Here is a 27,456-nt window from a genome sequence, read left to right on the forward strand (position 1 = left end):
GAGTGAATGCGAACGGTCTATTATCCCTGTATTTTAATATTCCCGATAGACACAAGCCGCGCCTATAAAGCGAGGCAAGATCTTAAAACCGGTATCCCACATCACACCAAAAGCAACAAAGCAAGCCACAAAAAACAGTCCATGGCGAGTGCCCCTGGTTCCTCCTCGCATCCTCATGGCCCTTAAGAGGGGGACTGGCAGAGTTGCTCCGTATCTCACCTCCAGCTCAGTCAACTCCAAACGCAAGGATATCTTCCTACCCGAGATCTAGTCTCCGTACGGGCGGGGTTAACCACTATAGGTGCTGATGCATTGGTGGAGAATTTCCCCAATCCCAGCCAAGGGGAGAGGATGTGCTTCACCTCATTACTTTTGAGGGGCGTGGCATTCCCAATCCACCCCTTCCTTAGGGGTCTACTAGAACACTACGGGATCCAGCTGCACAACCTCACACCAGGTTCTATTTTACATATCTCCGGTTTCGTCGCCCTTTGTGAATTGTTTTTGGGTTGTGAGGCTCACTTTGAACTATGGAAAATTTCTTCTGCCTCATCCCCCGCTGAGGGAGTCCTGGATTAGGGGGTCCTCGGATAGCCAGACTATATGCTTATGCCGGACTGTTGGACTATGAAGATACAAGATTGAAGACTTCCTCCCATGTTTGGATGGGAGTCTCCTTTGCATGAGAGGCAAGCTTGGCAATTCGGATGTATAGATCTCCTTCTCTGTAACCAACTCTATGTAACCCTAGCCCCCTCCAGTGTCTATATAAACCGGAGGGTTTAGTCCATAGGACAAGAACAATCATAATCGTAGGCTAGCTTCTAGGGTTTAGCCTCTATGATCTCATGGTAGATCAACTCTTCTAGTACTCATATCATCAAGATCAATCAAGCAGGAAGTAGGGTATTACCTCCATAGAGAGGGCCCGAACCTGGGTAAACATCGTGTCCCCCGCCTCCTGTTACCATTAGCCTTAGATGCACAGTTCGGGACCCCCTACCCGAGATCTGCCAGTTTTGACACCGACATTGGTGCTTTCATTGAGAGTTCCACTGTGACGTTGAAAAAGGTTTGATGGATCACCTTGTCATCAAGGACAACAACACCTCTGAGGGAGCTTTGGCTTCAGGCCAAACCCTCCGACTTGGCGGCTTTGCTCTGACCGCCCGTTCGGCGGCCGCGCTAACGGTGACTTTTCGGGTCATCAGAAACAGCCTCCACGTTAGCTCGGAATATGCCGAGCATATGGATCCAATGGAGCTCTCGTCCTTGAACGAGCTCTTGGATCGCACCGCCGCCTTGGGACTCGCTATGGACTATGATCAGATTGGGCTTAAATCCGATCAAAGAGAGATTGATTCTCCGCCAGTCACCCATCAGATAGCGGTGTTGGAGGAGCAATTCGGCGATTCTTCCTCTATTCTAAGGATGAACTATGTCCGGATTCCTGAGCTCTCCGAGCCAGATACCCGTTCGCGGGAGGACATGACCCAAACCCCGAACTTAGAATCGGGCGGCGGGCCAGAGAAATTGGGCAACATCCCGGAACCCGAACTGCCGAGCTCGGAAGTTCCCCTGGGTCTTAGATCGGGTCAAGGTTCATACTTAAATCCACCCACCCACCCAGATACAAGTGATCTTTCCCACATTAGACAACAACCCCAAGGGACTGTACATCACTTTTGGGCCAGATTCCTCCTTGTAATGAGCAAGGTCAAGGACTATCGCGAGGAAGATGCAATCTCATTCTTTTGCAAAAATTGCACGGACAAGGGAATCCTCAATGCCTTGAGTCGCCGTAACATAGCGCACTTCGCTGACTTGGCAGCCATAGTACAGAAGTACTGTGCGATGGAGAGCGCCTAGAAAACTCAAGCAAAATCCTGGGATCTTCCGGCTCTCACAAAACCCTCTATCTGAACTAAAAGGGCATACTCTCGCAAGTAACCCAATTCAGTTACAAAGAAACCAAAGCCCACTACAGGGCGTGGAACCATATTGGAGGGATGGCTCAATGGGCCATGCAAAATTCATACCACGCCGGATACCATATCAACACACAACCTTACAGCATGTTGGATACTTCGCAAGTGGCCAAGAGCGGTGAGGAACTCCTCGATAACAATGCCGTAGAGCATCATCCCGCAGTAAACAACAATACAGTTTTGACAGTCTTCAAGACTCTCGCCTCAAATAATAGGCGCAAGAGAGCACTCTGCAGCCTCACCGAAGTCTGCCACGTTGTAGCAATAAATCCATGGAACGACATGGCCATAACATTCAATGCCAGTGACGAACCTCAATTCTGAACAGTCCGAGCACCAGTCGCTTTGGTCCTTAGTCCAATTGTGGATGGCTTCTGGCTTACTAAAGTGCTCATGGACGGTGGCAGCGGATTAAACCTCGTCTACGAGGAAACTCTCAACAAAATGGAAATAGACAAGAGCCGCATTGAGCAAAGCAGCACGACCTTCATAGGAATTATCCCTAGTCGGGAGGCGCGATGTGCGGGAAAAATCACACTCGATGTGGTATTCGGCACGCGGAAAATTATAGGTCCGAAGAAATAACATTCCAAGTGGCCCCGTTCAGTAGTGGATACCACGCCCTTTTAGGGCGGGACGCATTCACGAGCTTCCAAGCTATACCCCATTACGGGTACATGAAGCTCAAGATGCCCAGGCCCAATGAAATCATCACGCTAGCCAATGATCCGGACATAGCACTCTGCGCCGAAAATAAAACCGCCACCCTGGCCCTTGAGGCATTATCTGAAGCCCTCGCAGCCGAAGAACTAACTGCGCTGCACTCCACAATGGACAGGGACGACGTCGTACTCGACACACGATCCAAATCCACCTCTTTCGAACCAGCGGACGAGATAGTCAAGTTCCGAGTCCACCCAACAGACTCTACAAAACCAACATCCATCGGGGCACAGCTGAACCCCACAATAGATGCCGCACTGCGGGCGTTCTTACGTGAGAATTGGGACATCTTCGCCTGGCATCCTTCAGACATGACAGGTATCCCACGCAGGCTGGCCAAGCATAGCCAAAACATATTGAAGGTATATAATACGATCAAGCAGACCCTTCGGTGCTTTTCTGAACCGAAATGACAAGCCATGGGAGAGGAGCTAGCCAAGTTACTCGAAGCCGGATTCATCAGAGAAATAAAACACCCGGACTGGCTAGCAAACCTAGTGATGGTATCGAAGAAGGACAAATCCTGGCACCTATGTGTCGATTTCAAGGACCTTAATAAGGCTTGCCCCAAGGATCCCTTCCCTCTCCCCCGCATCGATCAAATCATCGACGCAACCGCAGGACATGATTCACTGTGCTTCCTCGACGCATACTTTGGATACCATCAAATCAAGATGGCGGAGTCTGATCAAGCCGCGACGGCATTCATCACTCCATACGGCCCCTTCTGTTTCAATACCATGCCTTTCGGGCTCAAAAATGGCGGAGCAACCTATCAATGCATGATTCAGACATGCCTGGAAAACCAAATCGGCAAAATAGTTGAGGCATACATAGACGACGTGGTCATCAAGACTAGACACGTCAAATCTTTAATAGACGACCTGAGGCTCATGTTCGACAATCTCCAAACATATGACATCAAGCTCAATCCGAAAAAATGCGTTTTCGGCGTTCCTGCCGGAAAGCTCCTGGGTTTCATCATTTCCAATATAGGAATTGAAGCAAATCCGGCCAAAATTCAAGCTTTGTCACAGTTGGCTACCCCAACAGACCTCAAGCAAATCCAGAAATTAACGGGATGCATGGCTGCCTTAAGCCGCTTTATCTCCCGACTGGGAGAAAAGGCACTGCCTCTCTATCGCCTTCTTCGACGCACTGAACACTTCGAGTGGACGGATGCGGCCACGACCGGATTGGAACAAATAAAGGCCCTCTTGGCTGACAACCCAATCCTAGCCGCATCAAACATCGGTGAATCTATGCTGCTATATATAGCCGCAACACACCAGGTTGTAAGCACAATGCTCGTTGTCGAATGAGAAGAGGACGGACATAAGTTCCCAATCCAAAAGCCGGTGTACTAGGTATCCACGGTCCTCACACCAAGCAAGTCACGGTACCCACATTATCAAAAGATAGCATACGCGGTCTTCATGGCATCCCGGAAACTACGACACTACTTTCAAGAGTGTTCGATCATGGTGGCCTCCGAAGTACCACTCAACGATATAATAAATAACCGCGACGCCACGGGCCGGATTGCTAAGTGGGCCATTGAGCTCCTCCTGTTCGACATCATATATAAACCACAGCAAGCCATTAAGTTGCAAGTACTGGTCGATTTTGTCGCTGAATGGACAGAAGCTGAACTCCCTAAAGAGTACGGTGCATACTCCAATTGGATCATGCACTTTGACGGCTCTAAGATGCTAGCTGGTCTGGGAGCGGGTGTTGTCTTGACATCCCCCACCAGAGATACAATCCAATACGTACTCCAAATACTATACACAGACTCCAACAATGCCGCCGAATACGAGGCTCTGTTGCATGGTCTTTGGATGGCAGTCTCCATGGGCATCCTATGCCTAGAAGTGTGATATGTCCATTTTGCATCATGCTTTTATATCAATATTTAATGCATTATGGGCTGTCATTACACTTTATATCTCTTTATGGCTATTCTCTCTTATTTTACAAGGTTTACCATGAAGAGGGGGGATGCCGGCAGCTGGAATTCTGGCTGGAAAAGGAGCAAACGTTGGAAACCTATTCTGCACAACTCCAAAAGTCCTGAAACTCCACGAAACAACTTTTTGGATTTATTAAGAATTTATGAGAAAAAGAAATAGGCCAGGGGGGCCACACCCTGTCCAGGAGACAGGGGGACGCCCCCCCCCTATAGGGCGCGCCCCCTATCTCCTGGGCCCCCTGGTGGGCCTCCGGCGTCCATCTCCTGCTATATCATCACTTTTACCTTGGAAAAAATCGTTGGCAATCTTACGGGACGAAACTCCGCCGCCACGAGGCGGAACCTTGGCGGAATCAATCTAGGGCTCTGGCGGAGCTGTTCTGCCAACGACACTTCCCTCCGGGAGGGGGAAATCATCACCAACGTCATCACCAATGATCCTCTCATCGGGAGGGGGTCAGTCTCCATCAACATCTTCACCAGCACCATCTCCTCTCAAACCCTAGTTCATCTCTTGTATCCAAAACCACAAATTGGTACCTGTGGGTTGCTAGTAATGTTGCTTACTCCTTGTAGTTGATACTTATTGGTTTACTTGGTGGAAGATCATATGTTCAGATCCTTAATGCATATTATTACACCTCTGATTATGAACATGATTATGCTTTGTGAGTAGTTACTTTAGTTCCTGAGGACATGGGTGAAGTCTTGATATTAGTAGTCATGTGAATTTGGTATTTGTTCGATATTTTGATGAGATGTATGTTGTCTTTCCTCTAGTGGTGTTATGTGAACGTCGACTACATGACACTTCACCATTATTTGGGCCTAGAGGAAGGCATAGGGAAGTAATAAGTAGATGATGGCTTGCTAGAGTGACAGAAGCTTAAACCCTAGTTTACGCGTTGCTTCGTTAGGGGTTCATACGGGCCCATATGTGTAATGCTATGGTTAGGTTTACCTTAATACTCCTTTTTGTAGTTGCGGATGCTTGCAATAGGGGTTAATCGTAAGTGGGATGCTTGTCCAAGTTAGGGCAGTACCCAAGTGCCGGTCCACCCACATATCAAATTATCAAAGTACCGAACGCGAATCATATGAGCGTGATGAAAACTAGCTTGACGATAATTCCCAATGTGTCCTCGGGAGCTCCTTTATTATTATTAGAATTTGTCCAGGCTTATCCTTTGCTACATAAAGGATTGGGCCACCTTGCTTCACCTTATTTACTTTGTTTACTTGTTACTCGTTACTATATATCCTATCACAAAACTATCTATCACCTACTATTTCAGTGCTTGCAGAGAAAACCTTACTGAAAACCGCTTATCATTTCCTTCTGCTCCTCGTTGGGTTCGACACTCTTACTTATCAAAAGGACTACGATAGATCCCCTACACTTGTGGGTCATCAAGACTCTTTTCTGGCGCCGCTGCCGGGGAGTGTAGCGCTTTTGGTGAGTGGAACTTGGTAAGGAAACATTTATTTAGTGTGCTGAAATTTTCTGTTACTTGTCACTATGGAAACTAATCCTTTGAGGGGGCTTGTTTGGGGCTTTGATTATATGGGACTTGTTCCTGCCTCCAATGGTTATACACATATTTTAGTTGCTATTGATTACGTTACTAAATGGGTAGAAGCTATTCCCACTAGTAGTGCTGATCATAAGACCTCTATTAAAATGCTTAAAGAAGTTATTTTCCCGAGGTTTGGAGTCCCTAGATATCTTATGACTGATGGTGGTTCACACTTTATTCATGGTGCTTTCCATAAGATTCTTGCTAAGTATGATGTCAATCATAGGATCGCATCTCCTTATCACCCGCAGTCCAGTGGTCAAGTAGAGTTGAGCAATAGAGAGCTCAAATTAATTTTGCAAAAGACTGTGAATAGATCTTGAAAGAATTGGTCCAAAAAACGTGATGATGCATTATGGGCCTATAGAACTGCATACAAAAATCCTATGGGTATGTCTCCATATAAGATGGTTTATGGAAAAGCATGTCATTTACCTCTTGAACTTGAACATAAAGCATATTGGGCTATTAAAGAGCTCAATTATGACTTCAAACTTGCCGGTGAGAAGAGGTTGTTTGATATTAGCTCACTTGATGAATGGAGAACCAAAGCATATGAGAATGCCAAACTCTTCAAAGAAAAAGTCAAACGCTGGCATGATAAGAGGATACAAAAGCATGAGTTTAATGTAGGAGATTATGTGTTATTATTCAACTCTCGTTTAAGATTTTTTGCAGGAAAAGTTCTCTCAAAATGGGAAGGTCCCTACGTTATCCAGGAGGTCTATCGTTCTGGTGCTATAAAAATTAACAACTTCGAAGGCACAAATCCGAGGGTGGTTAATGGTCAAAGAATTAAGCATTATATTTCAGGTAATCCTATCAATGTTGAAACTAATATTATTGAAACCATAACCCCAGAGGAGTACATAAGAGACACTTTCCAGAACGTTCTAGACTCCGAAAAGGCATAGGTACGTGGTGCGGTAAGTATACCGACTCCAAAACAACTCTAATGGCAATTTTTATCAATTTTGGATTATTTAAGAATTTTAGGAAGAAAGAAGTAGTCCGAAAGGGGCACGGGGCTCCCACGAGAGAGGAGGGCGCCCCCCCCCCCCTTAAGGGCACGCCCCCCTGTCTCGTGGGCACCTCGTGTGCCTCCCGGACTCCGTTTTCTTGTATGTTACGTATTTTGGTCGATAAAAATTCATTTTATATACTCCCGAAGGTTTTGACCACCGTATCACGCAAATATCCTCTGTTTTCGTTTCGAGTTGTTCCTATTGCAGATTTAGAGCACCATGACTTCTCCCTCCTACAACAACGAAGACAAGGATGCCTGGCTATTGAAGATATAGTTGAAAAGAGAGGAACCAGAAGAGATCAACAAGGATGAAGGGATCAAGAAGGCCATGGAGGTTCAAGTTCCGGTGGTGAAAGAAGAAGACATCCCTCACCCTTTACCTAACCTTTTCACTCCAACAGAGATTGAAGCTTTCAAGATGATTGAGTTAGCCCGCATACAAAACAAGTATCTCACACAGGAGAATATTTTGTTGAAGGATCATATTGCTGGGCTCAAGGGCATTATCCGCAAGTTGGAGGAGCTTTTACACTCAATGTGCAATTATCCACCATCATCATCACCACCTCCATCACCTCCGAAGAAATAATTACATGGGTATGGGCACTCCCCTTGGCAACCTCCAAGCTTGGGGGAGGTGCCCCGGTATCGTATCACCATCACACTCCTATCTTTACCCATTTATTTAGTTCGATCCTTTTAGTAGTATCTTGATCTAGTAGATTGAAGTTTTGATATCAAGTAGTTTTGAGTTTTTCTTTGTGATCTCTTTATGTAAGCGAGTCCGTGTGCTATCTATAATAAAGATTAGTGTTGAGTCAAGGGCTTTGCTATGTTGCTATTATCTTGAGAAAGTAGAAAGAACAAAAGAGTTCATATTGATCTTATGGATAGTGATAACTTCACACATATAAAGTATGAGGCATAAAAATTGTTGAGAGTTGATGAACGTAGCCTTGGTCATCGTTGCAATTAATAGGAAGTGATAAGGAAAGAGGGGTTCACATATAGATATATTATCTTGGACATCTTTTATGATTGTGAAGCACTCATTAAGTATGACATGCTAAAAGAGTTGATGTTGGACAAGGAAGACAGCGTAATGGTTTATGTTTTCCGACATCTCAGTTAAAGTATATTGTTATTGACCTTCCAAACATGTTGAGTTTGCCTTTCCCCCTCTTGCTAGCCAAAATTCCTTGCACCAAGTAGAGATACTACTTGTGCTTCCAAATATCCTCAAACCCAGTTTTGCCATGAGAGTCCACCATACCTACCTATGGATTGAGTAAGATCCTTCAAGTTGTCATCGGTGCAAGCAATAAAAATTGCTCTCTAAATATGTATGACTTATTAGTGCAGAGAAAATAAGCTTTGTACGAACTTGTTGTGGAAGTAATAAAAGTGACGGATTGCATAATAAAGGTCCACATACAAGGGGCAATATAAAGTGACGTTCTTTTGCATTAAGATTTCGGGCATCAATCCTAAACGCGCATGACAACCTCTGCTTCCCTCTGCGAAGGGCCTATCTTTTACTTTATGTTTTTACTTTATGCTTGAGTCAAGGTGATCCTCACCTTCCCACTTTTTCATTTTATCCTTTGGCAAGCTCCTCGTGTTTGAAAGATCATGATACATATATCCAATTGGATGTAAGTTGGCATAGGCTATTATTGTTGACATCACCTAAAGGTGAGTATGTTGGGAGGTAACACAATAAGCCCCTATATTTCTCAATGTCTGGCTGAAACTCTATAACCACAAGTATTGAGTGAGTGTTAACAATTATAGGAGACTACGAGATAGTTGAGTATGTGATCTTGCTGAAAAGCTCTATTATTGACTCTTTCTGATGTTACGATAAATTGTAATTGCTTTAATGACTGAGATTATAGTTTGTTAGTTCCCAATGAAGTTTATAAACCATACTTGACATTCTGAATTGCTTATTACTTGAGCATAAGAAATCATATGACAAAATCTATATATGTTGATGTTATTAGAATGATCATGATGCCCTCATGTACGTATTTTGTTTTTATCGACACCTCTATCTCTAAACATGTGGACATATTTCTCGATTTCGGTTTCCGCTTGAGGACAAGCGAGGTCTAAGCTTGGGGGAGTTGATACGTGCATTTTGCATCATGCTTTTATATCAATATTTAATGCATTATGGGTTGTCATTACACTTTATATCTCAATATTTATGGCTATTCTCTCTTATTTTACAAGGTTTACCATGAAGAGGGGGGATGCCAGCAGCTGGAATTCTGGCTGGAAAAGGAGCAAACATTGGAAACCTATTCTGCACAACTCCAAAAGTCCTGAAACTCCACGAAACAACTTTTTGGATTTATTAAGAATTTATGAGCGAAAGAAATAGACCATGGGGCCCACACCCTGTCCAGGAGACAGGGGCGCCCCCCCCCCCCATAGGGCGTGCCCCTATCTCCTGGGCCCCCTGGTGGGCCTCCGACATCCATCTCCTGCTATATCATCACTTTTACCCTGGAAAAAATCATGGGCAAACTTACGGGACGAAACTCCGGCGCCACGAGGCGAAACCTTGGCCGAATCAATCTAGGGCTCTGGCGGAGCTATTCTGCCAATGACACTTCCCTCTGGGAGGGGGAAATCATCACCAATGTCAACAACAACGATCCTCTCATCGGGAGGGGGTCAATCTCCATCAACATCTTCACCAGCACCATCTCCTCTCAAACCCTAGTTCATCTGTTGTATCCAAAACCACAAATTGGTACATATGGGTTTCTAGTAGTGTTGATTACTTGGTGGAAGATCATATGTTCAGATCCTTAATGCATATTATTACACCTCTGATTACGAACATGATTATGCTTTGTGAGTAGTTACTTTAGTTCCTGAGGACATGGGTGAAGTCTTGCTATTAGTAGTCATGTGAATTTGGTATTCGTTCGATATTTTGATGAGATGTATGTTGTCTTTCCTCTAGTGGTGTTATGTGAACGTCGACTACATGACACTTCACCATTATTTGGGCCTAGAGGAAGGCATAGGGAAGTAATAACTAGATGATGGGTTGCTAGAGTGACAGAATCTTAAAACCTAGTTTATGCGTTGCTTCGTTAGGGGTTCATACGGGATCATATGTTTAATGTTGTGGTTAGGTTTACCTTAATACTCCTTTTTGTAGTTGCGGATGCTTGCAATAGGGGTTAATCATAAGTGGGATGCTTGTCCAAGTTAGGGCAGTACCCAAGTGCCGGTCCACCCACATATCAAATTATCAAAGTACCGAACGCGAATCATATGAGCGTGATGAAAACTAGCTTGACGATAATTCCCAATGTGTCCTCGGGAACTCCTTTATTATTATTAGAATTTGTCCAGGCTTATCCTTTGCTACATAAAGGATTGGGCCACCTTGCTTCACCTTATTTACTTTGTTTACTTGTTACTCGTTACTATTTATCCTATCACAAAACTATCTATCACCTACTATTTCAGTGCTTGCTGAGAAAACCTTACTGAAAACCGCTTATCATTTCCTTCTGCTCCTCGTTGGGTTCGACACTCTTACTTATCGAAAGGACTATGATAGATCCCCTACACTTGTGGGTCATCAAAGTGCATGGGGATTCAAACCTAGAAATATCTCAAATAAATGGAGACTTTGACGCCAAGGACCCGAAAATTGCGGCCTATCGTAATGCCGTCCTCAAAATGTCAGCTTGGTTCGAGGGGCTCGAATTCCATCATGTGGTCCGAGAAAACAATCAAGCGGCAGATATCCTCGCCCACATCGGCGCCAAGCGCGACCCCGTCCCACCTAATATCTTCTTGGAAAGACTGTTCAAGCTATCTGTGGTGTGGCAAGGGGAGACCGGCAATACTAGTCCAGATCTGAACACAACCCCAAATATCAAACATACTGACATAATCGGAGGCTCCGTCACCGAAATAACACCTTCGGCCCACGTAATCATGGTTGTCATCACCCCGTGGACCGAACCCTTCTTAGCCTACTTAAATAGGGAAGAACTCCCCGAGGACCAAAATGAGGCACGTTGCATTGTGCGGCGCTCTAAAGCCTACAAGGTCCACGAGGGAGAGCTTTATAAGAAAAGCGCTACCGGGGTGCTCCAAAGATGCATCTCCGAAGAGGAAGGACGACAGCTCTTGGCCGAAATTCATGCTGGACTCGGCAGCCACCACGCTGCAACTCGGGCCCTTGTAAGCAAGGCCTTCCGTACAGGTTTCTACTGGCCGACAGCCCGAGTAGACGCACAGGACCTCGTCCAACATTGCGTCGGTTGCCAGCTTTTCGCAAATCAAAGCCATATGCCCCCTACCGCTCTCCAAACAATCCCCATAACTTGGCCCTTCATGGTCTGGGGGCTCGATATGGTCGGACCCCTTAAAGGAGGAATCCATAAGAAAAAAATACTTATTGGTCATGGTGGACAAGTTCACCAAATGGATAGAGGACAAACCAGTTAAATCGGCCGAATCCAGACCAGTGATAGAATTCATATCAGGGGTTGTACACCATTACGGTGTCCCCCATAGCATCATCACCGACAATGGCTCAAACTTCATGGCTGATGAGGTGAAAACTTGGTGTGGCAACATGGGCATTAAGCTCGGTTACACCTCTGTCTATCACCGCAAACAAACTGTCAAGTTGAACGAGCAAATGGTCTTATTATGAGCAGAATAAAACCCAGACTAATGCGGTCCTTGAAGGAGTCAGATACGCACTAGGTCGAGGAGCTCAACTCCGTACTATGGGGACTGCAGACCACGCCGAATCGCACTACCGTATACACACCATTCTTCATGTTGTATGGCGCACAGGCAGTATTGCCCTGCGATATTATTCATAACTCACCTCGGGTGCGCATGTATGAAGAGAGAGAAGCCGAGCTCGATTGGCAGGACAATTTATATGCCCTAGAGGAGGAGCGTGACGTCGCAAAAGCCCGTTCCGCATTCTGTCAGCAACAGGCTCAAAGGTATGAAAGCAGAGAAGTACGAGCCAAAACTTATAACATTGGCGAACTCGTTCTGTGCCTACCGGAGAAGAAAAAGAACAAGCTCAAGCCCAAGTGGGAGGGTTACTTCATCATTGATAAAGTTCTCACTGGAGGAGCGTACCGCCTGCGTGATGCATCAGATAATCGACTAGAGCCGAACCCATGGAACCCGGCCAGACTCTGAAGATTCTACGCTTAAGCGCCGGACTCTATGTTTGTCTCCTTACCTCCGCCTTTTTTTAATTATATACTCTTTCTTCTTCTTTCTTTCCTTTTCATTTACAGCCCTAAATAGCTTCAAGTGTGACTCGTTTACACAATTTTGACGCGCTATGCGCGCTAACTATACCTGGGGGCTTCTTATACAGAAGCTTAATATAACTATTTTTCGGGCTTCATGCCCACTCCATATGTGTAACCTTTTCCATATGTACCTTTTCTTTGCCATTATATGCATCGATATGACTTAAGTTTTGGCCAAGCTGGGTTGCCTGGCTCCTGTATTTATGTTGTACGTTCCCGTTAGTTCGGCTAGGGCATAAGGGGAGCACCTCTGCGATTATTACTGTCGGGTCAGCCGGATGTGTACCTCAGACTGGGTGAAGCCGAAAGCTAGCGTTCTTAAGGGAATATTCGGTCAGTGAACAAAAGATGTTTTTTACCTATTACAATATAAATCCCCAGATGTTTTGTATCCTGCGTCTCTGTTCGCAGTTCGGACATGCACATTAATGCATGCGTACCCAGGGAAAGGAACCCTTAACGGAACTATTCTCTCTGGAAGATGTTTCTTACTATCCATGTAATATAACATAGCTAGTTGGGTACTTGTCTGTTCAAGCACTTATGACCCCTACGCCTGGTTTCCATGCGTACCCCAGTTTACATAACTGAGCGGGTATTCGCATACACTTCAGACTGTCGGATCCGGAGGCTAAAGCGAAAAGGTCCGCCATGACAAATGATTTACAATCTGGCTAGGGAACAAATACGTCCACTGAAGTACATAGTCACTTAGACTGGCTAAATTCTTCTTCTATACCATCTAACAGGTTGTCTAGTCTACAATCCTATTGAGAATACTTTGTGGCTAATCCTACCTGGTCATATACCAGACTAACGGGAATTTCTTTCCCATCTGACCCTACAAGACCGACCAGGGCCATGTGATTTGGGTCAACAATGGTGTACCGCGTCTTTACCATGGCCGAGGCTTCCCTCGCACCTTGTTGGCAGGCCGATATCTTCCATAGTCGGAAGCGTCGCCGCGCTCCCTTGAGCAGCTCTACAAGCTCCCCCGTGCTTCTTGGATGGGAGGCGGACGGCCACAAGGCCTGGGCAATACCCTACATCACCTGCCGAACTCGTTCGTGCCGTTCTGAAAGCTCTTGCAGAAGATCGCCTGCAGACCCGGGCATCTCCTCTTCTGGACGGCCTGTCAGCATACCTACAGACATAGCTCTGTTAACCTGTTTCTTCGCTGAACTGTACAAAGGTTCATTTGAGCACTTACTAAAAATGTTGCGTCGAAGCCTCCCATTCTCCTTGACGGAATCAGCAAGCTCGGCCCGAACATCTGCTAATTCAACACCCAGCCGGGTATTGGCGTCTTGGAGATCGTTTTTCTCTCGCCTCACCCATGTAAGCACGCGCTCGCCAGCCTCTAGCTGTCGTTGAGCTCGTTGCTCATCCTCTTACACGATCTCCGGATTCACTCCGGGATTGTCTGCAGAATCTATTGTCAGATTTGCAAGCATGTCGAGTACTAACTGGTATACGTAATTACATTCTCTTTGATTAAGGCAACTATTACCAGATGAGGCCTTCTTGAATTCCTCTATTTTGGCAACTGCGGCCCTTAGCTGGGCTTTGCACTCCTCCAGCTCTTGAGACAAATGGGTGTTCTTCTCTATAAGAACCTATTCATACAATGATCCTTAAATCAGTTGTGCCAACTGTTTCAAGTCTCAGGGGCTACTGATATACATAATTATCAGATTTTTTTTCTTACCTGTATATCCTTTAAATACTGGCCTGTGGCTCTAGCAAGCCCACCTTGCGTGGCTCGAATGTATGCGTCTCCTGAGTTGAAGTCATTGAACGCCTCTTCGGAGAAATTAGCGTCGCGGAGTACGGCCCGTCGGCGCCGGTGATTCATGGCGCTCTCCACTTCAGAATTCGTGGCGGAGATTCTATCCGCATCCTCTATAGGAGGACAGTCCGACGTTGTCCCCATGTTAGCCTCCACCCTTGAGGCCGGTTCTGGAGTCCGGCTGGTGGAGGCGTGGCCAGCAGGGTCTCTGGACATAGTCCGGCGAGTACTCTTTCTGCCGGGACACAATGGACACTATTACATTTCAAAGACGATAATCACGGAGTAGGTTTTAAACCATACCTTTGCGACAGCCTCTCGGTCCTGGCCGCCTTCCTTTTAAGCCTACTCGGCTTAGGCACCCTTTGTTGGTGAATCGCCGCGGGTTTGGCGCGGCGCCCCGATGGCCTTCCCTATAAAGTGCAATATATGTGCGGTTGGTAAGGCACAACAAAGGGATCCTTCTCGGCGGCTAGGACTCCGGTTTTACTTACATGTGATGCAGGGAGCAAGCCAGGATAGTCGGCAAGGATGGCCACCAAGGCACCATCATAGCTTGCCTGGTAAAACACCCGGTCGACGAGCTCCACATATATGTCCGAATCTTCTTCAAATCCGGTGTCGAGGGCCCGGTTGTGGTCCTCTGGCTATGGAGGCGGGTTGTGGACCTCTCTCACAACTTTTCGCAGTTCCTACTATGAATTAGCAAGGTAAATATCCATGATGAAAGAATGCGGGAATGAATAGAGTTGAGTAAAAGGTAGCAGCTCCCCCAGCTAGGGGGGTTGTACATGGAGAATCCATCCCGTGGCTTAATACGGACGAACTCCTCTTCTTCTCCTTTATACAAATCGGACAATATTTTTGCCAGGGCGGTGGCGGAGTCCGGACCTTTCCGACCGCAGCGTGTGGCATCGTCCTATCCATTAAAGTGCCACATGGTACGCCCTCGATATCGAAGTGGCTGCACCCCCCCCCACACACACATTATGCATATTGACATAACCTCGAATATTGTCAATCCAGACTAGGACAGTGTTTTTATCCTACCCATCAGATAAAGGACCTCCTGTTATCTTCCTCCTGCAGGCTCTGGGGGCGCCAGCTGCGGCGTTTCTTCAATGGGGCATTGTTAAACTCAGGAAGACCCACCCGGATAGGGTCTGAAAGGGGTACGTCCTCTATAAAAAACCACTCTGAGGGCCAATCTTTGGATGTCTTCTTCGGAGTGCTGGACAAATATCCGGTCTCGGCGATGCGCCATATTTCGGCTCCGCCCACTTGATATATTGATTGCTCCTGATTGCGAGGGACGAGGCAGAACAACCTCTTCCATAGCTCGAAATGAGCTTCGCAGCCCAGAAATAGCTCGCAAAGGGCGACATAACCTGCGATGTGCAGTATGGAGGCAGGAGTGAAGTTATGCAGCTGGAGGCCGTAATACTCCAGGAGCCCGCGGAGGAATGGATGGATTGGGAATCCAAGGCCCCTCAGCAAGTAAAGGACAAGGCATACTCGCTCCCCCTGGATGGGTTGGGGAAACTCTCTGCTTGCTCCCCGCCATCGTAAGTGGCTAGTCCGGCTCGGACAGGGACAAGATATGCAGGCGGGAGAAACCCCTGGGTCTGGAACTCCACCAACCAGCCGTGGGATACGGTGCACTTCACCCAATCACCTGGCTTAGTGCTAGGGGAGCGAGAGAACGAGCTGTGGTGGCCGGACATGATGGATGGTTTTCACGGGCGTGCTCTGATGAATCCTCGCTTGGGGAAGATGGTGTGATTTGGATCTGAGGATCCCCGTCTTTTTAATAGACGATTTACTTACAGAGTTAGGGTGGCAAATGCAAAAATACCCCGACTTCTCGCATTCGCTCGACATGTGGAGACTGCCATTATTAAAGGTATAGAAGCCGAGGAGTGCAACATTGATGGGAAGCCGGACACTGCTTGTTACAACAGGAACTCTGGGATTTGGAGAAGAACCCACCTTGCAATGCCGAAGACAATCTGCACGCCGGACTCATTGCCATTGAAGCCTGGTTCAGGGGCTACTGAGGGAGTCCTGGATTAGGGGGTCCTCGGACAGCCGGACTATATGCTTATGCCGGACTGTTGGACTATGAAGAAACAAGATTGAAGACTTCGTCCCGTGTCCTCCATTGTCTTCGGATGTATAGATCTCCTTCTCTGTAACCGATTCTATGTAACCCTGGCCCCCTCTGGTGTCTATATAAACTGGAGGGTTTAGTCCGTAGGACAAGAACAATCATAATCATAGGCTAGCTTCTAGGGTTTAGCCTCTACGATCTCGTGGTAGATCAGCTCTTCTAATACTCATATCATCAAGATCAATCAAGCAGGAAGTAGGGTATTACCTCCATAGAGAGGGCCCGAACCTGGGTAAACATCGTGTCCCCCCGCCTCCTGTTACCATTAGCCTTAGACGCATAGTTCGGGACCCCCTACCCGAGATCCACCGGTTTTGACACCGACACCCGCCATCAAGGCGGTGGGTCTATTTTTGAAGTGGGCGGCGCCGAAGTATGGCGTATAGCCGGATCCGTCTACCCAGTCGGGACTCCGAAGAAAGGATTTGCCGAATGGTCTTCGGAATGGTTCTATATCGATGATGTACCCCTTCCGGACCCTGTTCGGCGTGGACTGCCAGAATTCTCTAGCGCCCCTTGAAGAAGCTACATAGCTGGCATCCCAAATCCTCTTCCCAGGAAGACAGTGCGGAGGTGACGAGCTTGGTAAACAAAATCAAGATACTAACCCATTCCGGACTCTCCATAGTGGAAGTTATGGCTATTGCGATACAGAGATGCATCCAGCCACTTCAATCCAGGGTAACTCCCTTATGGAACTATAACGGGGAGGACAACGCATCCCGCTACAGGCGAAAGGTCCGGATGGCCAAGCTGCATTGGCGGCAGCTCTGGACGACCTCTATAAAGGGAAAGAAGAAGACCTCCTTCGTTTAAATTGTCGAGAAGCCTACTCCATGTATACTCCCATTGAATGGGTAAGTTTTCTAACCGCTCAATGCTTTTTTACCCATAGAGATGCATTGACCGGATACCCTGGCTATCTATTTTTTTGAATAGTCATGGAGGCAAATTGTCGAGAACATTAACTGCCCCGCCCCCCAGCCAGAGGATCATGATCGCAATGAAGACCCCGGATTCGATGAGGATCCGGACATATTTGTAGAGTTTGAAGATGGAGTCTACTATCAGGCAAGCCTTGACGGCTCAGAGGTGGACATTATGGCTGACTACCCCGACCTCTATCCCTTCGTGAAGGTAAGTATTCGGAAACTATATTCTCAGGGAAGAGGGATACTTCCGCTCGTCTCTTTATCCTCTGCACTGGACCATGCTTTGTAGGATCGGCGTTCAGCGATCCGTACTCACGGGCGAGCGACCAAGAAAAGATCAGCATCTTTGCGGAAGAGTCGTGCAAAGCAAAAGGAGGACGGCAGCACCACTGAACCTACTCCACCATCGAAAAGGTATTTTTTAATATTCGGCCATGAAGTCGGACCGTCATTTGAATCCTCCTTCTATCATCGCAGGAAGGGTATACGACGAACCGTGGGTAAGATCCTAGCCAGCCGAGTTGCGGCTAACCTGGCGCCGGAGATACCAATCGGGACGGGGGCGCATGCTGATGCGGCACAGACTCGTTCGTCTCATGGAGATCCAGATGAGATGTCCATGACCAACTCCGAAGTTGATAGTGCGATGAATCATCATCACTTAAAAGAAGCCTTGCGCGCCCCTGCCTTAACAGAGCCGGATTTTAACGCCCTAAGCACTGTAGGTGCATATATCCGAGCTGTCCGGGACGGACTCACTGGGGTCGCTCGCCTTTTCTCAAAGGATATGCAGGTATAGATCTTCATGAACTTAATGGATAGATAGTAGTAGCCCCCGAGACTCAAAGCGGGTGGACAAAACTGATTTAAGGATCGTTTGATGACCATAGTTTCTCAAGGAGAATAACAGTGCATTGACCCAGGAGCTTGAGACAAGCCAGACGCAGCTAAACGCCACTGTCTCTGAGCTTGAAGAAATAAAGAGTTCCCCAATGTATTATGGCAAGGATAAAAAAACTGGAAGAAGAAGTGAAGAAACAGGCCGAAGAGATAAAGAGCTTGAAGGCTCGACCCTTAGAGGCACAACAAGAAAACCAGAAGGTGAAGGGTGGCATATTTGATATGTCTTGTGAACTTCCCGGATTATTGATAGGACCATATAATGCGGACTATGATAGTTCGATTGATACAGGTATGTTGACCGGCCCCCCGAGGAGGAAATGCCTGTTCTACAGAGCGACATTCTGAAGGAGCTGGCAAAGCTGCATGAGCATGCTCGAAAGGCTATGAAGAATATGGCCAAAGCCTTATGTCCTTCCGACGTCCCTCCAGAAAGTATGGAGGAGTTGGCTGATCTATTCAAGAGTGACCGGTATTGGTTCGAGCTGTGGAAGACATATGCATGTTGTGACGGTGCTCGAGAGGCATGGGCCATGGCGAAGAACGCTATACTGGTCTTGACCCAAACCATATGGCCATATTTGGACTGCAGGGACCCGACGAGAAGGAAATTCCCGTAAGCCTTGTATACGACCAAGTAATGATAGCGACGAAATTTTCGCAACAGGATTGTAAATTAGATAGTCTACTAGATGGCGTATAAAGGGAGTGAGCATTTGATTTGATGTACCCATGTACTTTATGACCGAACTTATCTCCTACCGAATTGTATGAAAAAAAATTCATCACAGACCTTCGGCTTCCATCTCCGAACCAAAAAGTTGGAGTGTTTCCGTATACTATGTTTGACTAGGAAACATTTGGTATTGTCGGAAACCAGGCAATCCGGCCATATTGCTCAAACAGACAAAATGTGTTCGACGGAGTTATGTTATATTACTATTTAATGTAAGAAACATCTTCCAAGAAAAATAGTTCCGTTAGGGGTTCCTTTTCTTGGGTTGGGCTTGTATCTAAAGTACAGACAACCACTTTTATGCATTTTTCCGGAAACATCATGTTGAATATGTGCCGACCAATTATTCCCTTAAGAACGCTAGCTTTCGGCTTCACCCGTCTGAGGTATAGGGCCGGATAATCTGGTTGTAACAATCGCAGAGCTGCTCCCTTTACACCCTAGCCGAACAATCAGGAACGTAGGGTATAAGCACAGGAGCGAGGCAACCCGGCTTGGCAAAAACTTAAGTCATAGAGGTGCATAAAATGGCAGAAGCAACAGATAGTACGGACAAAAGAAGCTTGTAAGCTTTTCAATAAAATGCTTCTTTTTAAAAGAAGCCCCCATGTATGGTGGGGTGTATACATTTAAAGATGCGTACTCCCAATAATGCGGTTTATCCGGATATACAATTTAAGGAGAGAAGGGTGAAAAAAGGTAAAAGGGAAGAGAAAATAGAAAAAACCTAGTGTAAACTGAGACCTAAGGAGGTCGAATTATGCGTAAAATCTTCGAAGCCGAGCGGCGTTCCATGGGTTCGGCTCAAGGCAATTATCCTCAGCATTGCGAAGGCGATAGGCTCCTCCAGTAAGGACTTCATCAATTATGAAGGGGCCCTCCCATTTGGCTTTGAGCTTATCCTTTTTCTTCTCCGGGAGGCATAGAACAAGTTCTCCGACGTTGTATGTTTTAGCCCGCACTTCTCTGCTTTGGTAACGTCTGGCCTGTTGTTGATAGAATGCGGAACGAACCTTGGCAATATCGTGCTCCTCTTCAAGTCCATCTAGGTTGTCCTGCCGATCTAGTTCAGCTTCTTTCTCTTCGTACATGCGCACTCTAGGTGAGTCATGAATAATATCACAGGGCAATATGGCTTCTACGCCGTACACCATAAATAAAGGTGTGTATCCGGTCGTTCGATTGGGCGTGGTCCGGAGTCCCTAGAGTACGGAATCGAGTTCCTCAACCCAGTGCTTATTTGATTCTCGTAAAGAGCGCACTAGTCTGGGCTTAAAATCGCTCATGATCAGACCATTGACCCATTCGACTTGGTCGTTCGTTTGAGGGTGGTATACAGATGCATAGTCGAGTTTAATGCCCAACTTAGCGCACCAGGTTTTCACCTCATCAGCTGTGAAGTTAGATCCATTATTAGTGATGATACTGTGCGGGGCACCATAATGGTGGACTATGTCGGATATAAAGTCGATCACTGGTCTGGCCTCAACTGTTTTGACTAGTTTGGCTTCTATCCATTTAATGAATTTATCCACCATGACTAGTAAGTATTTCTTTTTGTGGCTTCCCCCTTTAAGGGGTCCTGCCATGTCAAGCCCCCAGACCGCAAAGGGTCAAGTAATGGGGATTGTTCTCAATGATGTGGGAGGCATGTGGCTCTGATTCGCGAAAAGTTGACAGTCCACGCAACGTTGGACAAGGTCTTGAGAGTCAGCTCGAGCCGTAGGCCAGAAAAAGCCTGTCCGGAACGCCTTGCTTACAAGGGCACGGGCTGCGGCGTGATGGCCGCCGAGGCCGGCATGTATTTCTGCCAAGAGGTGCCTTCCCTCCTCTTCGGAGATACACCTTTGAAGGACTCCGGTTGTACTCCTTTTATATAGTTCGCTCTCATGCACTTTGAAGGCTTTGGAGCGCCGAACTATGCATTGCGCCTCATTTTGATCGTCGGGGAGCTCTTGCCTATTAAGGTAGGCCAAGAATAGTTCTGTCTAGGGAGCGATAACTGCCATGATCTCATGAGCATAGGGTGTTATCTCGATATCCAGACCCCCGATGTTGTCTGTGTTGTGTTCGGCGGTTGGGGGTGTGATCAGGTCTGCATTGCCTTCTCCATTCTCACCCTGCAACACCATAGATGGCTTAAAGAGCCTTTCCACGAAGGTGTTGGGTGGCACGGGGTCGCGCTTAGCGCCCATACGAGCGAGGATGTTGGCTGCCTGATTACTTTCTCGGGCGACGTGGCGGAACTCGAGTCCGTCGAACCGAGCTGATAGTTTTAATATGACGTTTTTGATATGCCATCATTTTTAGGTCCTAACTCTCCATTGACCTGGGAAATTGCGAGGTTCGAATCGCCGTGTACCTCCAGGCATTGTATACCCATGGAGACAGCCATGCAGAGACCGTGTAGTAGTGCCTCATATTCGGTTGCATTATTAGAGTCCGTATACATAATTTGCAGTATGTAGCGGACTGTGTCCCCAGTAGGGGATATGAGGATTACACCAGCCTCTAGTCCGGCCAGCATTTTGGAGCCATCGAAGTACATAATCCAATTAGAGTATGAGTTGTACTCTTTAGTGAGTTTGGCTTCCATCCATTTGGCGATGAAGTCGGCCAATACCTGGGATTTAATAGCCCGGTGTGGCTTGTATGTGATTTCGAACGGTAATAGCTCGATGGCCCATTTGGCTATGCGGCCATTGGCGTCCCTGTTGTTAATGATTTCATTCAGGGGCACTTCGGATGCCACTGTGACCGAACACTCTGCGGGATGCCATGAAAACTGTGTAGGCTATCTTCTGATAGTGCGGGTATCGGGATTTGCAAGGTGTAAGGACCTCCGATACATAGTAGACTAGCTTTTGGGTGGGGAACTTATGTCCCTCCTCCCCTCGCTCGATGACGAGGACGGCACTGACTACTTGGTTAGTTGCCGAGATGTATAATAACATAGGCTCTCCAACGCCGGGTGCGGCCAAGATTGGCTTGCTTGCAAGAAGGGCCTTGATTTCTTCCAATCCGGATGTGGCTGCGTCCGTCCATTTGAAGTTGTCACTGCGGCGCAATAGCTTATATAATGGCAATGCTTTTTCTCCTAATTTAGAGATAGGCTTAAAGCCGCGACGCACCCAGCTAATTTCTGGACCTGCTTTAGGTCTGCTGGTATGGCCAATTGTGACAGAGCTTGGATTGTGGCTGGGTTTGCCTCGATTCCTCTATGGGAAACAATGAATCCCAGCAACTTTCTGGCTAGAACTCCGAAGACACATTTTTCCGGATTAAGTCGGATATCGTATGTTCAGAGATTGTCGAAGGTGAGGCGGAGGTCGTCCACCAGTGACTCGACGTGTTTTGTCTTGATGACCATGTCATCCACGTATGCCTCAACTGTTTTGCCTATTTGCTTTTCCAGGCAGGTTTGAATCATGCGCTGGTAGGTAGCCCTGGCGTTTTTGAGTCTGAAGGGCATAGTATTGAAGCAGAAGGGACCTTAAGGGGTGATGAACGCGGTTGCAGCCTGGTCCGATTCCTTCATTTTAATCTGATGGTATCCGGAATAGACATCAAGGAAACACAAATAATCATGTCATGCAGCTGCGTCAATGATTTGGTCGATGCGGGGCAATGGGAAGGGATCTTTAGGGCAAGCCTTATTGAGGTCCTTGAAGTCGACACACAAGCGCCATGATTTATCCTTCTTAGGTACCATGACCAGGTTGGCTAACCAATCCGGATGCTTGATTTCCCTAATAAACCCAGCATCTAATAACTTGGCTAGCTCTTCTCCCATGGCCTGATACTTGGGTTCAAAGAATCGCCATAGTGTCTTCTTCACGGGTTTAAATCCCTTGATTATATTGAGACTGTGTTTGGCCAGTCTGCGTGGGATGCCGGGCATAACTGAAGGATGCCAGGAGAAAATATCCCAATTCTCGCGTAGGAATGCGCGTAGGGCGGCGTCGATTGCCGGATCCAGTTGTGCTCCGATAGACGCTATTTTATTAGGGTCCGTCGGGTGCACTTGGAATTTTACTATTTCTTCTGATGGCTTGAAGAGGTGGACTTGGATCTTTTATCCAGGATCACATTGTCCCTATCCACCGTAGCTCGTAAGGTGGTTAATTCTTCTGCCACTAGGGCTTCAAATAGTGCCTTGAGGGCCAAGGATGTTGTTTTGTTTTTGGCACGAATGGCTTTGTCCGGTTCGCTCGAGATTGTGATGATTCCATTAGGGTCGAGCATTTTGAGCTTCATGTGCCCATAATGGGGTATAGCTTGAAAGCGTGAGAAAGCGTCTCGGCCGAGGATAGCGTGATACTCACTGTTAAAGGGGAGCACATGGAAGAGCAACTCTTCGGATCTGTAGTTCTCTGGTGTACCGAACACCACATCCAGTTTGATTTTCCAGAGCAGTGCGCCTCTCAACTGGGGATAATACCTCGAAAGGTGGTGGTGCTTTGCTCGATGCGTGACCTATCTATCTGCATCTTATCGAGCGTATCCTCATAGATGAGGTTAAGTCCACTATCGTCGTCCATGAGTACTTTAGTAAGTCAGAAACCATCAACAATGGGGTTTAATACCAAGGCGGCAGGTGCTCGGACGGACCGAGCCTTTGGTTCGTCTTCAGCCAAAGGTTATCACCGTGTCGTTCCATGGGCTCAGTGCGGTAACTTGATGGACTTCGACAAGATCGCGGAGCGCCCGTTTGTGCCGGTTGTTAGAAGAAAAAGTCTCGAAGACTGTTAGGGCGTTAAAATTGTCCCTCTTCGGTGAGTATCCTTCTGGAGTTGTGGTGAGGATGGCCTCTCCACTCTTTGCTACCTGTAGGAGTACCCAACATGCCCGAAGGCTAGGGGTTGGGCCTGTGTGAGGAGTAGTATGGATCGGGCAGGGTCTGTCCAATAGTTCGTCAAGAACGGACCTATGTCCCGTGAAGGGCTTGTTCTTCCTGCCCATAGCCCAATGGTCGGGTGACCCGCCGGGGTATATTCTCTTAGCCCGGGCCGCACACTGCGCCGAGGTGGCGGGCTCCAGTTGAGTTTTCTGGGGCCTCCATATGCTTTTTGTCGCACCATATTTTTGTACTACGTGCGATAACTCTGTGAAACTCTGTATGTGGCGACGGTCGAGGGCATTCAATATCCCTTCATCTGTACAATTACGGTGAAAGACCGAAACTACGTCGTCGTCTGAGCAGTCCTTGATCCTATTTTTAACAAGCAGGAAACTGGCCCAAAAGTGGTGGACCGTTTCCTGGGGCTGCTACCGCACGTACATCAGGTCATATATATCTGGAGGACCTGAGTTGCTTGCAGAGTATAGATTGTGGTGGGTGGGTGGATTAAATTTTGTATCATGTCCCATGTACGTGTTTGGAGCCGTACGGCTTCCAAAATAACTGGTTCGGGTCCGGTTAAGCACAAAGGCTCTTGTGATTCTACACCCGAACCAGAGTCCAGCGGGAGTAAAGTTCCTTCCGAAGGATAAGTATCCAGCTTAGGGGATTCGGGGACCCGAACATACTTGGTCCTCAATATGGGGAGGGAAGTGTCCGTGGCCGGTTCCTCAACGATTACCATGAAGTGGGTGATTAATTTCCCTCTGGTCGGGCTTGATCCCGATCCGATCATAGTCCGTTGAGACTCCCAGGGTGGCGATGTGGTCTAGCAGTTCATTTAAGGATGAAACATCTGCCGGATCTAATTTTTTAGAGTACTTGGGACCAATGCGAGGACGGTGTCCGGCAGCCATCAGAGGGGCTGCCGGCTCGATGGCCGCATGGGCCCTTATGGTAAAAGCGCCGAACCAGAGGGTCTACCCCGAAGCCAGGCACACTTTGGAAGTGATATTGTCATTGATGGCTACGTGAGCCATGGATCGCTTTTTGCAGACAGCACAATAGAGCTCTCAATGAAAGCACCAATGTCGGTGTCAAAACCGGCGGATCTCGGGTAGGGGGGTCCAAGATGTGCGTCTAGGGGTCGATGGTAATAGGAAGCCAGGGGACATAATGTTTACCCAGGTTCGGGCCCTCTTAATGGAGGTAAAACCCTACTCCTGCTTGATTATATTCGACGAGTATGAAGATTACAAGAGTTGTCCACCTCGAGATCGTAATGGCTAGCCCTAGATGTCTAGCCTATGAAGATTCTGATGATGATGATAAGTTGTCCTCTACAGACTAACCCCTCCAGTTTATATACACATGGGAGGGGGTCTAGGGTTAGTACAAGGTCGGTTTATCATGGAAGGAAACCTCTGGACTCTGTTCTTGCCGTCCACATATTGAGAAGTACCATCCAGACATGGTTGACGATCTTCAGCTTGATCCTGTACAGCCCGTGCAACCTTGGCCGGACACATGAGGACCCCTGAATCCAGGACTCCCTCGGGGGGCGGCGGCCAAGGGGGGGAGCTTGTCCCCAAGTTGGTGGGAGGCGCCTTGGGCCCTTGGGGGCGGGGGGCACCAGCCCACTAGGGGCTGGTTCCCACCCATATTCAGCCCACTTGGTCCCCCAGGGTAGGTGGCCCCACCCGGTAGACCCCCGGACACCTTTCGATGGTCCCGGTACAATACCAATAACCCCCGAAACCTTTCTGATGACTGAAACTGGACTTCCCATATATAAATCTTCACCTCCGGACCATTACGGAACTCCTCGTGACATCCGGGATCTCATCTGGGACTCTGAACAACTTTCGGTAACCACATACAACTTCCCATTACAACTCTAGCGTCACCGAACCTTAAGCGTGTGGACCCTATGGGTTCGGGAACCATGCAGACATGACCGAGACATCTCTCTGGACAATAACCAATAGCGGGATCTGGATACCCATATTGGCTCCCACATGTTCCACGATGATCTCATCGGATGAACCACGATGTCGGGGATTCAGTCAATCACGTATACAATTCCCTTTGTCCATCGGTATGTTACTTGCCCGAGATTCAATTGTCAGTATCCCTGTACCTCATTCAATCTCGTTACCGGCAAGTCTCTTTACTCGTTTCGTAACGCATGATCCCGTGGCTAAGTCCTTAGTCACATCGAGCTCATTATGATGATGCATTACCGAGTGGGCCCAAAGATACCTCTCCGTCATACGGAATGACAAATCCCAATCTAGATTCATGCCAACCCAACAGACACTTTCGGAGATACCTGTAGTGCACCTTTATGGTCACCCAGTTACGTTGTGACATTTGATACACCCAAACCATTCCTACGGTATCCGGGAGTTGCACTATCTCATGGCCTAAGGAAAGATACTTGACATTAGAAAAGCTCTAGCAAACGAACTACACGATCTTGTGCCATGCTTAGGATTGGGTCTTGTCCATCACATCATTCTCCTAATGATGTGATCTCGTTATCAATGACATTCAATGTCCATGGTCAGGAAACCATAACCATCTATTGATCAATGAGCTAGTCAACTAGAGGCTCACTAGGGACATGTTGTGGTCTATGTATTCACACATGTGTTACAGTTTCTGATTAATACAATTATAGCATGAACAATAGACAATTATCATGAACAAGGAAATATAATAATAACCATTTTATTATGGCCTCTAGGGCATATTTCCAACACCTTGCCGGCGTGTACTTCACCACAAGTATTGTGCCTAAGGAAGGGGGATAAGAGGATGCGGTGGCGATGATTATGAGGGCGCCGGAGCCAGGAAACCGAAGCACGCCAATTGAGGTGGACTCCGACAAGGAAGAAGAGACGGTGATATAGGAGAAGACCAAGACCAAGCCCATCCGCCGCTCCAATCGCCTCTAGGGTGCCCGAGGCTAAGATCTGTGCGTACTATGTAAGATGAACCCTAATCCCCATTACTATTGTACTCAATCCGGATTAGGAACCTCATATGTACCAGTAGTCATGACGATGTTATGGTCGCTTTTACGAAGTTTACCCCGATTCCCCGTTCCCCTAACTTGGATCGAATCAAAACTCAAATTGAATGTGATGTAGTACGTGAGGAGGGGGAAAATAGCTTACCGCCATTGCCGAAGTGCTGCTATTGCGGATGCCGGTGAAGGTGGTCGAAGGTTGAGTTGCTATTTTCCGATCTGCTACATGCCGCCATCGGTGAGAGTGGGGAGAGGGGAGCATCATGAAATTTGCAATGAAGAAGGGTTGGTGGTGATGATGGCGATGAATCCTTCTCTCCGGAGCCCTGAACGGACAACAAATCAGCCCTCCAGATGAAGAACAGGAGCTGGCGGCGGCTCTGTATCGTAAAACGCAATGAAACTTCTTCTCTTATTTTTTTCTCGGGGAAAAGGAATTTA

The sequence above is a fragment of the Triticum aestivum genome, chromosome 1B (genome assembly GCF_018294505.1).
Source record: "Triticum aestivum cultivar Chinese Spring chromosome 1B, IWGSC CS RefSeq v2.1, whole genome shotgun sequence".
Lineage (NCBI taxonomy): Eukaryota > Viridiplantae > Streptophyta > Magnoliopsida > Poales > Poaceae > Triticum > Triticum aestivum.